Genomic DNA, 12481 nt, shown 5'->3' on the forward strand with positions numbered 1-12481 from the left:
CCCTCTCATTAAATTCGTAGCATTTTTCCTTTTTCGTCAAGTAATTGCTTGCAGCTTTCCTTGCCAAGCTCTCGCTAGCCTCTGATTTTTTCAACTCAATCCCCAATAAGATCTCCTCCAATGGTTCTTGACTAATGACTGCTCGAATAAGTTGCTCTTCCAGTCTATCCTTGTCTGTGTGTATTCAAACTGTTCAGTGGGACAGAAGGTAAGAACCATGATTAAAACAGATTCTTCCGTGTTGGTCAAATTTCTTGTGGACAGGTTGACAATTGTTAGGTTCTTCTCCATTACTTCACAGCCCTGCCCCTCCTGGTCCTGGTGTTCCCAGGGTTTGCTCCGATGTTTCCTGCCCCCTCTTCTCGTGACTCTGTGACTTTCTTTGCCGGGGCCATCCTTTTCCTCCCCCAGTCAAGTTTGCCTGATCAGGCTAAATTCCTCGCGAAAAAGGTTCTAGCGTGTATTGCCTTGACCAGAGCTTCCTTCTTCTTCAGAGTGTTCATCACTGGTTACCTTTGATTCTGAGGTATCCCTGGGCTCCACCTTTGGGTGTCTTCTTGCTTTCAGGTCACATCTCGGGGCATCATACTTCATAGTGAAGGTCAGGATTCTTCCCAATTCATAGTCCCTGACGTCTCGCTCGAATTTCTGCTGCTTTCGTTCTTGGAATTTCTTCTCATACACAGTTAGCCGCTTCTTTATTGCTTCCTTTTCTTCTAGATGCTTCGTACTATCCACAGTCTCCAGGATAATTTGTTCCAATATTTCTATTTCTTCTAATGCTTTTGTGCGATCACACCGGAGGCCAATTAAAGTATGTAAATGAAGAAGACGGGGACGCTGCCGATGCACGCAAAGAGGCTGCCTGTGCTCTTGGCCTCTGAAGAAGAGGAATGTCTCCTTGAAATGCGTAAGGCCAGGGGGGCACCATGACGGGGTGTGAAGCAGGCTGCCAATTGAAATAAAAGTGTTGTCACCTCTGGGGAACTTTGTGGAAATATATATATATATATATATATTTTCCTGCCCCCTCTTCTCGTGACTCTGTGACTTTCTTTGCCGGGGCCATCCTTTTCCTCCCCCAGTCAAGTTTACCTGATCAGGCTGAATTCCTCGCGAAAAAGATTCTAGCATGCATTGCCTTGACCAGAGCTTCCTTCTTCTTCAGAGTGTTCAGCACTGGTTACCTTTGATTCTGAGGTATCCCTGGGCTCCACCTTTGGGTGTCTTCTTGCTTTCAGGTCACATCTCGGGGCATCATACTTCCTAGTGAAGGTTAGGATTCTTCCCAATTCATAGTCCCTGACGTCTCCCTCGAATTTCTGCTGCTTTCGTTCTTGGAATTTCTTCTCATACACAGTTAGCCGCTTCTTTATTGCTTCCTTTTCTTCTAGATGCTTCATACTATCCACAGTCTCCAGGATAATCTGTTCCAATATTTCTATTTCTTCTAATGCTTTTGTGCGAGCACACCGGAGGCCAATTAAAGTATGTAAATGAGGAAGACGGGGACGCTGCAGATGCACGCAAAGAGGCTGCCTGTGCTCTTGGCCTGTGAAGAAGCGGAATGTCTCCTTGAAAAGCGTAAGGCCAGGGGGGGCACCATGACGGGGTGTGAAGCAGGCTGCCAATTGAAATAAAAGTGTTGTCACCTCTGGGGAACTTTGTGGAAATATATATATATATATATATATATTATTTTTTTTACGACACAGGACCTTCAACGCCGCCGCTAAGTCTTTCCGGGTGCACACTTCAGCGGTGGTTACCCGCTAAGTATCCCTCGAACAGCAGGCACTCCTTCAGCTTGCAAGAATGAATGGCACACACGGAGTTCTCATTTAAAGCTTAAAAATGCTTTATTCGGTGTTTTAGCCTTCTCCCCCCTATCGACAGACGTGTTTCGTCTCGTGGCTTTTTAAATGTGTTTCAATGTATAACGCCTGTTTTAGTTTCAACCACTGTAGGACAAAGAAAGAAAGTATTTACAATAAATTGATAAATAGCTTGTTTCATTATCATAAGCCTTATTATGAAACCACAGTAAGGCTTATGATAATGAAACAGGCTATTTATCAATTTATTGTAAATACTTGCTTTCTTTGTCCTACAGTTGTTGAAACTAAAACAGGCGTTATACATTGAAACCGATTAATTAACTGTATATAATGCAAACGCTTGTAAATGTAATTTGCCCTTGTTTTTCAATTATGGTTTAAGAAATTTTATGATTTGCACTTGCACATTTAAATTAATTTATGTATGTTCTCATATTATATTAACCCATCACAAGATGGCTGCCTTGTAAATTACATCTGTGAGGTTGGTGGAAAAGTCCATTTTTTGTCTTCATGGCTATGACGACATGTGAAGGGTTTAAAATGGTTGTTGTTTCACAAGTGAAATCGACATTGAAAAAGCTGCGAGGCGAAACACGTCTGTCGATAGGGGGGAGAAGGCTAAAACACAGAATAAAGCATTTTTAAGCTTTAAATGAGAACTCCGTGTGTGCCATTCATTCTTGCAAGCTGAAGGAGGGCCTGCTGTTCGAGGGATACTTAGCGGGTCACCACCGCTGAAGTGTGCACCCGGAAAGACGGAGCGGCGGCGGTGAAGGTCCTGTGTCGTAAACTAATATGGCCGCCAGCCCGGAGGCTTTTGATCAAACAGTAACGCCGAAGGAAATACGGGCGTGAAGAGAGAGCGATTCCGTGAAAAGAAATCTGCGGATCAGCGGATCGACAGGCTGCGACGCTGCACAGACGAGCCAGTTGGAAAGTGACACGACTTCCGTGAGGGAGCTGCGGCGCCGACCTCGGTGAGTCTATGCTCCAGCGCGACTTAAAGAGACTGCTGATTATTAAGCTCTAAGCCTCTATTCCGAGGAGTCAAAGCGGTGTAGATAAGCCTTCTCCCTCCCCTGTCCACAACAACCAGTGCGAGTGCAACTGAGGGCGCGACTTGCTTAAACGCCAAAATAAACGTAAATATGTCTAGTATAAAAGAACGAGAGGAAGTTGCTACGGGAATGTTCAAACCGAGCTCTGGAGGACGGCCAAAACAAACTGGAAGCAACTTAACTACAGCGAATCCAGTCAGTAACCTAACAATACTCTTCCAGACACTAGAGAAAGCCCATGAGAGGGAATTAGGAAAATGGTAGGAGGCCACCTCTCTACAAGGCTATGTGGACTGTGACCGAATCCCAAGGGGTCTCAGGATTTATACAGTACCGGCCTATGAGAACCCGGATCCCCAACTTCTTAAAGACTGGGCTATATATACTGCTGATTCAGCGAGGGGCATGGTAAAAATGTTAATTCACTACGCTTGGAGCGACAGAAAGAAAGCCCTCGCTGAAATTGAAAGACTGGAAGAGCTAATTGGGAAAGAACAGGATACTGAAAATGCAGCTGACTTAAAGAACGCCATGCTAAAAAGGTTGAAAGATTATGAACAAACGATCAGACGAAGAAAACAAAACAAATTTGATCGTGATGAGCAGGACTATGCAACAGGGCGTGTACTGACTTTCGCACGTAAATATGATAATGCCCGAAAAAAGCTAAACAAAGGGGGCACAACGATAAGCGAGGGTCAGGAAACATCCGAATCGGATGCAGATCTATCGGAGGAAGAACGCTCAAACAGAGAAGTTGGTACCAATGGACAGAATGTGGAAACCGAGACGGAGCCTCCGTTTTTTCGCGAATACAAACTAATCAGAGAAAGTCGTCAAAGGCCACCACAACAGACGCACACTCCGGTACAACAAAAATCGAAAAACCAAAAAAGCGGAAAACAAGGAGGGGCAAGAAAGGCGGCAGAAGAGGTGCCAACACAGAGAGAAACCAGGAGCCAACGGAACAAGAACAAACACAAACATTAAATAAACAATCAGCACAAACTGTAGTGAATCTCTCAAGTAGGGCATTGACCCAAGAAGAGCAAAAGGTATTAGAGTTGGGCCCAACTTTTTGTCCCACTACAGGATACGATTATGATAATGTTCGTTTAGACCTGTTCAAATTCATATGAAAATTAAAATTTCAAAAGATTTTCCTGATTAATCCCAGAAATGAGACACAGAGACTTAATATCGTTACCAATGATGAAGAGCCCACTGGGATAGAGTGCACAGTGAACACCTTCCGAGCAATGTCAACGATGCAAGCATTGGAAAGCTTGGGCGCAGGTGAATCAACAGTACCCAGCACCCAGGAATTTCTGGAACAAGCTGGCATCAAACAAGTAAGCGGAAACAGCAAATTTAAAAAGAAATCAAGGAAAATACCACAAACACCTTTTGACGCAATAGACGTTTTTAATGAAGCTGTTATTGCGGATTTGAAAAATCTTGCTAAACATACGAGCAAAGGAATTGAACATCCCACGCAAGTACTGGGAAGCATTGAAAACGCTAAGAAATGATAAGACCATTGAGATAAAACCATCAGGTAAAGGGGGCAACATGGTGATTTCTAACAAAGAACATTACCAAAGGGAGGCAATGCGGCAATTGGAAGACGTTGAATGCTATACCCCAATCCACCGCAACAAATATGTGGAATGTATAGCAAAATATCATCAGTTACTGGGCCAGTGGAAGGAGGAAGGCATGTTATACAATGATGAATACCTCTTTCTGTACTGTGATGAACCAACTCTGCCAACATTCTACCATCTGCCAAAAATCCATAAACACTACAAAAATTCCCCAAGAAGACCTATTGTGGCCTCAATCAACAGCCTCCTGAAGAATACAGCTGTTTATGTAGACTCTTTCCTATCCCCTCTGGTGAGAAATCTGGCGTCATATATACAGGACACTCAGGATTTTCTCAGACACATAGAAGGGATTAGATGGGAGGAAGATTTGTTGCTAATAACCCTGGACATCACCAGCTTATACACCTGTATTTGTCACTCTGATGGTTTGAAAGCGATTAGATGGTTCCTAGGTCAAAAACATCCTAAATTCACCCAACAAAATGACATGCTGTTAGACATGATCTCGTACTGCCTATATAACAACATTTTCATATTCGGAGGGCAACTGTACCAACAGAAACGGGGGACAGCGATGGGTACGTGCTTCGCCCCCAGCTACGCAAATCTTTTCGTTGGCTGGTGGGAGAAGCGCGTAGAATGGGAAGAAGCCAATGGCTGGACAGGATCGTACTTTGGTCGCGATATATCGACGACCTCTTTATTGTATGGAGAGGCGATCAACCCCCGGCCGAGGAATACATCGCCTCTCTTAATAATAATGAATTGAATTTGATATTTACAGGGAACATCAGCAAGAGTACGGTTAACTATCTGGACCTACAGGTCTACATTGAAAATACCACCTTACTAACCCGTCTTTACAGAAAACCAACTGCAGGAAATTCAGTCCTACATGCAGGCAGTCACCATCCTACTAGCCTAATAAAAAGCATACCCTACGGGGAACTGTTGCGCTTGAAGCGCAACTGTACCACCGAAAGGAGCTATACAATTGCCAGGAAAGAGGCATTGGATCGCTTTAAAGACAGAGGGTATAGGAAGGGTGACTTAAAAACGGCTGAAGAAAAACTACAGGTAATTGAGAGGAAAACATTGTTGTCCTCCAAAAATAAAACAAAGAGGACTGAGGACAATACTGTACGTATGATCACCATGTACAACAATAAATCTGCCCAAATAGTCCAAACATTCAAAAAGAATTGGCACATCCTCCAAACCGATAATGTACTAAAAAATCATATCCCGGAACGTCCTCCCATTACATACAAAAGATGCCCTTCGATCGGTGACCATCTAATACACAGTCATTTTACTAAACCCAATACAATACAGAACAAACTTGGGATAAACGGCTTCTTTCCATGTCGGAAATGCAAGGCCTGTAAATTTAGTAAAAAGGTCACCACTTTTGGGGGCAGGCCAGGGGACCCTAGGCCGATAAGAACAATTAAACAATTTTTCAACTGCAACTCCAAATATACTATCTATTGTCTTATCTGTCCATGTCAAAAAAGATACATAGGCAGTACAAAGAACCCCACCAAAAAACGAATATTAGAGCATATGCGGGCGATTTCAAACAAAGACCCAGCCTACCCTGTCGCAAGACATTTTGAAATATAACACCAAAGTAACAGGGATCTGTTACAGTTTTATTGTATCGACGGGGTAGATAAGCATGAAAGGGGTGGAGATAGGTTGAAAAAACTCAGAGCCAAAGAGTCCCGTTACATCATTGAGTTACAAAGTATGAGCCCGGCTGGACTCAATAATGATGAAGAACTTTGGACTCACCTCGAGTGATGAACAGTGACGTAACGTGGAGAAAAAGAATAACAGCAATGTTCAAAGTGTTTGAAAGTGTTGGAAATGTTTGAAATATTTGACTTTTTTACTTCATTCCGTTCTTTATGAAAAATGTACCTCTCAAATATGAAATAAGAACCTTCCACGAGTTGGTAATGTTAACTAGACATACAGTTAGTAGCCCATTCAGGGCACAATTCTGAAACCATAGTAAGGCTTATGATAATGAAACAGGCTCTTTATCAATTTATTGTAAATACTTGCTTTCTTTGTCCTACAGTTGTTGAAACTAAAACAGGCGTTATACATTGAAACCGATTAATTAACTGTATATAATGCAAACGCTTGTAAATGAAATTTGCCCTTGTTTTTCAATTATGGTTTAAGAAATTTTATGATTTGCACTTGCACATTTAAATGAATTTATGTATGTTCTCATATTATATTAACCCATCACAAGATGGCCGCCTTGTAAATTACATCTGTGAGGTTGGTGGAAAAGTCCATTTTTTGTCTTCATGGCTATGACGACATGTGAAGGGTTTAAAATGGTTGTTTTTTCACAAGTGAAATCGACATTGAAAAAGCCGCAAGGCGAAACGCGTCTGTCGATAGGGGGGAGAAGGCTAAAACACAGAATAAAGCATTTTTAAGCTTTAAATGAGAACTCCGTGTGTGCCATTCATTCTTCCAAGCTGAAGGAGTGCCTGCTGTTCGAGGGATACTTAGCGGGTCACCACCGCTGAAGTGTGCACCCGGAAAGACGGAGCGGCGGCGTTGAAGGTCCTGTGTCGTAAACTAATATGGCCGCCAGCCCGGAGGCTTTTGATCAAACAGTAACGCCAAAGGAAATACGGGCGTGAAGAGAGAGCGATTCTGTGAAAAGAAATCTGCGGATCAGCGGATCGACAGGCTGCGACGCTGCACAGACGAGCCAGTTGGAAAGTGACACGACTTCCGTGAGGGAGTTGCGGTGCCGACCTCGGTGAGTCTATGCTCCAGCGCGACTTAAAGAGACTGCTGATTATTAAGCTCTAAGCCTCTATTCCGAGGAGTCAAAGCGGTGTAGATAAGCCTTCTCCCTCCCCTGTCAACAACAACCAGTGCGAGTGCAACTGAGGGCGCGACTTGCTTAAACGCCGAAATAAACGTAAATATGTCTAGTATAAAAGAATGAGAGGAAGTTGCTACGGGAATGTTCTCATATTATATTAACCCATCACAAGATGGCCGCCTTGTAAATTACATCTGTGAGGTTGGTGGAAAAGTCCATTTTTTGTCTTCATGGCTATGACGACATGTGAAGGGTTTAAAATGGTTGTTTTTTCACAAGTGAAATCGACATTGAAAAAGCCGCAAGGCGAAACGCGTCTGTCGATAGGGGGGGGAAGGCTAAAACACCGAATAAAGCATTTTTAAGCTTTAAATGAGAACTCTGTGTGTGCCATTCATTCTTGCAAGCTGAAGGAGTGCCTGCTGTTCGAGGGATATATATCTATATATATAATCATGTAACAGCTCTCATTGCACTGTAAAAATTGACTGCTCGTTCAATAACGTCATGTGATCAAGGCCACTGGGTAGGCCGAAACGCTATGCTGGCAGGTCCGACAAAAACTGAATCACCTGCAAATCCCTGGGTCGGCTCTCGTTCCTTCCTCCGGCGGCGGCACGGTGCATGGTGGATTGCTGGGGGATGATGGTCCGAGTTTGTTTGACATTACTACGGCCGGTTCGGCTTCTCCGGCTCTGGAGCTGACCCCTCCTTCCTTGTGGGCTGAGCAGCAGGAAGTAATCTCTTCCGGTTTCCCGGAAGACCAAGTTTGACTCCGGTCAGGAATTTTCTGCTTAAGCCCCCGGACTGCTTCACGAATTGTAGTGCTACCGAGAGCGAGACCGGTGTTGTGTGACGGACATCCCGGCACCACGTTCGGTGCTCGTTGCGGAGGCTTTGCATGGTGAGTGGATTGTCCGGTGAAGGAATTGTTTGCGGACGACAACCAGGACCACTGGGCAGCTGGTTGTCTTCCCGGGTGAGCGGACATTTTACATTATTCTAGCGCCATGTCAGCAGATGCGTTGAGGAGCAGAGAGGAGGCGGCACCCTCTTCAATGACTCCCCGGCTGGGGAGTCTAAGGCAATTACCCACACTGACACGGTGCAACAGGGAGGCAGTAACCTCCGCGACAGTTACAAAAAACTGGAGAAACTGATGAAACACGAACAAGCGAAATGGTGGGAGTACCTGTCCCTGAGTAGATACTTGGAGGTGGGGTGAATCCCTCGTGGGCTAAGAATAATGCTGGCCCCAAGTTACGAACAACCGGACCCGAACATGCTCAACGAGTGGGCAGAATGTAATTTAGATTCTTCCTGAAAATTAGTTACCATACAGGTGAAGTATGCAGAGAGTGACCGTATTATGCAGGTTGCTCTTACCCAATCTGACATGGCCATTCTATCATTGGAATTAACTTACAGTCCAGCTTGCGATTTCAACTACGCCAAGACTCGAGTGGATTTGTATAAATACACGCGTAAGTTGAAACTGAAGAAATACTTTTTGTGCAACAAATTCCAACCTAAAATGCCCGTTATTGTAGTAACTGATACCTCACGTGGTTTGACAGTGAATAACTTGGAGCTATCACAAGATTTGACATCTTTGCGTAATGAAGTCCCGAGCTCAAGGTCATCACAAGAGCAGTTGGTTTTGGACTCACCAAGTGACACGTGCTTTAAAGCTAAATCTACCTTTACACCTCTGATGCTGCATGACAATATCGATATTTTTCATGAACTAACTATCTCTGGGATAAAGAATTTGTATACCACAACGTTAAAAGAGAAACGGAAATACTGGTCTCATAACAACAGCTACAATAACTTGGTCAAGAAATTGCAGGCAGATTATACCATCATTGTCCGCCAATCCGACAAGGGGGGCAATGTCGTGCTCTGGCCTCGGTCTCTCTATTTGGAAGAGGCATACCTTCAATTGAATGATGGTTTATGCTATAACGTTGTGATGTGGCTACTGTGGAAACAGTTCAGGCTGAATTCTACACGCTCCTGATGGGATGGAGGAGTGCGGGCTTTTTGAGCCTGGATGAATTCAAATTCCTCAAACAAGATCATCCAGTTATGCCAGTTTTTTATTTGATCCCTAAAGTCCATAAAAACCTTCAAACTCCCCCTGGCAGGCCTATCATCTCTGCCAGAAGTGGACTGCTGGAAAATACTACCATTTACATTGACTCTTTTCTCCAGGATTCTTTTAAATGTTTGCCATCTTATGTACAAGATTCTGGTGATTTCCTTAGAAAATTGGACAATGTAGTTTGGGATTCTCAATGCTGGTTGGTGACATTGGACGTTTCAGCCTTGTATACCAGCATTCAGCATAATGACGGGTTGAGAGCCATAACATTTTATTTGGGCACCAGACAAAATCAAATGTATGAACATAACAAAATGTTGATTGCCATGATTTCTTTTTGCCTACACAACAATTTTTTCATGTTCTACAATCAATATTTTCAACAAATCAGAGGGGTGGCCATGGGGGCCTGCTTTTCTCCCAGTTATGCCTGTCTGCATATGGGCTACTGGGAGGAGCAGGTCCTCCATGGCGTATTCCATGACATTTGTGTTGAACATGTGGTACACTGGTTCCGCTATATTGATGATATTTTCTTTATATGGCGTGATTCCAGACAACAGGCGATAGATTTCATTGATAGCATCAACAATAATGCATTTAATTTACATTTTACATCTAACATCAGTCAAAACCGGGTTTGTTTTCTGGATGTGGAGGTAGTGGTGAATAACAATCACTTGGAGACTGTTCATACAGGAAGCCCACAGCTGGGAAAACGGTGCTGCACGCCAAAAGTCATCATCTGGCGCATTTGATACGCAGTATCCCCTACGGGGAGATGCTGCATATCAGACGCATCTGCAGCACTGAGTCCCATTGTAAACAAGCCCAGCTAGCATGTAGAGAGCGCTTCTTAGCTAGAGGTTATACTGAGATAGCGATGGACAGGGCTATCCGGAAAGCCAATTCTGTTCCGAGGAAGGAAGCCTTGTTCTAAAAAAAATCTCGAACAGTGATACCTACGGAAACTAAGCAACCGGTTAGACTCATTCTGACGTATAACCAACAGCACCAAGCTCTCCGTAAAATTGTTTACAGGAATTGGAAATTGGTCTGTCATGATCCTATCATTGGCAGTTTGATGTCGAAGAAGCCTGACATCGCCTTCAGAAAAGCACCCTCTATGAGTGATGCTCTAGTTAAATCTAGTTCTGAGGTAGTTACCAATGTCACATGGTTACAGGCCAGTAAGGGTTTCCGGAAGTGCTCAACATGCAAGGCTTGCAAACAAGGGGTGAGTCGTACAGAATATGTTACACCTTTCCCTGACACCCCCCGTAGTATCCACAGACAGCTGACGTGCAGAACAGAGTTTGCGGTATATGTGCTGGAGTGTCCGTGTGGCCTGCAATATGTTGGTAGTACCAAGTTGCAGGTCCACAAGCGGATACTCCAGCACATAAGGGCCATAAACACGAGTGAGGCCACTTACCTGTCGCACGCCACTTTAAGGACTGTCACAGCAATAACAGTCAGCTGTTAAAGTATTTTGTTATAGATGCAGTTCCCTCACTGAGAAGGGGAGGGAATCGGGAAGCCATCTTATGATCATTGGAAACAAGATACATTGTGGAGCTTGACTTTAAGTCTCCTATGGGCCTCAACGCAAGTGAGGATTTCTATACATGTTTATAGTCTCCACCTCACCTCTCCACCATAGCACCTTAGTAGATTGTAAAATCAATAATGAGTTTTAAGCTAATTCCCCCGCCATTTGTACATCTTGACAAGGGGCAGTCCACAGGTGCCAGCCCCTGTATGTTGCACTATGTCAGTGTGGTTTTTCTTTTTTTAAAACCAACTAAATGTGTTTTTAACCCCCTGGTTTATAGGAGTTTGGTCTCTTATATCATTTATTTTGCACTGGTTTTACACACTTTTTTGAGCATATGTTATATGTGGTTTATTTTGGCATTGTGACATGGTTTTTAATGTCAATGTTTATGGATTTATTGAGGGTTGATAAAGATTTTACCCACTTGGGTTTTATCGCATCAGGGCCTTGCCCTATTGTTCTATTAATCTAATCAATACTTCGGTACGCCACTGTTGCCATGAATTTATGCTTTGACACGTTATACGTTTTGCATATATTTATGAAACGAACAAAAACGGAATAAAATCATTTTTCACCTGCAAATCCCTGGGTCGGCTCTCGTTCCTTCCTCCAGCGGCATCCCGGTGCATGGTGGATTGCTGGGGGATGGTGATTCGAGTTTTTTTGACATATATATACATATATATATATAAACGAAGGAGACTCGACGCAACCTCCAGCAAGCAACGAAGCAACGCCGGCGAGTAAGGAGACGGACCACCAGGCTCAGGTACGATGATTTATTTCACCACAACAGAGAACAACTACGCGTTTCGGGCTCAGAAGCCCTTGTTCACACTACAATTGTCAATAATGTTTGTTGATTTTTTATATGCTTAGTGGTACACACCCTTGTTGATTACATCATTGATCACATGATCATGGAAAGTGAAAACATACATATTGTTATTTTCATTTTTTCCCTTTTTTCTTACAGAATAATTCCTGTTGTACAATATGTTTTCATCATTAAAACAAATGCAAATCATGAGTATTTTAGTGTAATCAATCGCGTTTTATACATCCTATACTTTTATTTTTAAAGAGGTTTATCGTACGACGATTTCTCAAATACACTAGTATTTCTACTTTTTACTCTGATATATTGTTCAAAGATTACACTAATTTATCTATAATCTACTAGTTTTATATAATGATGATGGTGCAAAATAGCAAAGCAGCACCTAATTTTAAAGTGCAAAAAACTGTGAAAAACATGTGCAAAAGGAAGCATTATAAAGTGCAAACTGCATGATTCAAGAAGCATATCAATATTTATAACAATAAAATGGCCCAGATCCCTGAGATAAAATTGTTAAAATCATATAAATCACCTTCTAAAATTCATCATAACAGTATAAATAGTGCTAAAAAAGAGATAAAGAGGTATTTGAATAAATAT

Source organism: Lissotriton helveticus, chromosome 4_1 (assembly GCF_964261635.1).
Source record: "Lissotriton helveticus chromosome 4_1, aLisHel1.1, whole genome shotgun sequence".
Taxonomy (NCBI): domain Eukaryota; kingdom Metazoa; phylum Chordata; class Amphibia; order Caudata; family Salamandridae; genus Lissotriton; species Lissotriton helveticus.